This window comes from Acyrthosiphon pisum, chromosome X (assembly GCF_005508785.2).
Source record: "Acyrthosiphon pisum isolate AL4f chromosome X, pea_aphid_22Mar2018_4r6ur, whole genome shotgun sequence".
Classification (NCBI taxonomy): Eukaryota; Metazoa; Arthropoda; class Insecta; order Hemiptera; family Aphididae; genus Acyrthosiphon; species Acyrthosiphon pisum.
Genome location: NC_042493.1, coordinates 89,424,166 through 89,425,049, shown reverse-complemented (window position 1 = coordinate 89,425,049; position 884 = coordinate 89,424,166).

The window sequence follows — 884 nt, the reverse complement described above, 5'->3', positions numbered from 1 at the left end:
TAATATTTTACAATTGCTATTGTAACAATATATCAGGAGCCTTGCATTAAATTTTCACGCATTTTTACCAAACAAATAAAATTTTATTGATATTTATAGAAAAAAAAAATTAAAAAAATTGAAAAATGACAATGTCCGTAAGCAGCTCAAAAAGAGTCAAGTTATTTTCAAATTTTTATCGTGTATAGAAAATTCTAATATAAACATTCAGTGAAATTCTCAAGTATCTACAGTCATTCGTTTTTTAATTACAACAAAATAAGAAAATCGTTACGTAAGAAATTGAGTGAATATCAAATGTTGTAAAAATATGAATTTCAAACGCTCATAAAAATTTAATTTGAGTTTCTTATAGACATTTTTTTTTGATAAAGGTAGATTAACCTATAAGGAATCTTGTATAACATTTTAAAATCTTAGTTCTAAAAAAAAAAATTTTTACGAATTATTAACTCAAAATAATTTGTTAATTTTCGTGATTTTTACATATTTTGTCAATTTTTGAACTTTAAATGCTAATAAAAAAAAACTGTGACTAAGGATTTTTAATATTTTTCAAATGTCATTGTAACAATATAGTTGGAGCCTTGTATTAAATTTTCAAGTATTTTTATTCAACAAATAAAGTTTTATTGACATTCATAGAAAAAAAAACGAATTAAATTGGAAACTGAAATTGTCCGTAAACAGCTCAAAACAAATCAAAATATTTTGAAAATTTTATCATGTATAGAAAATAGAAATATAAACAACCAGTGAAAATTTCATGTATTTACAGTCATTCGTTTTAAAGTTACACCAAAAACCAAAATCAATTTTCTCGAAAACAGATTTTGCGTAAAAATTCCCGTTTTCCCTTAATTTTTCTTTTGTTTTCACGGCGC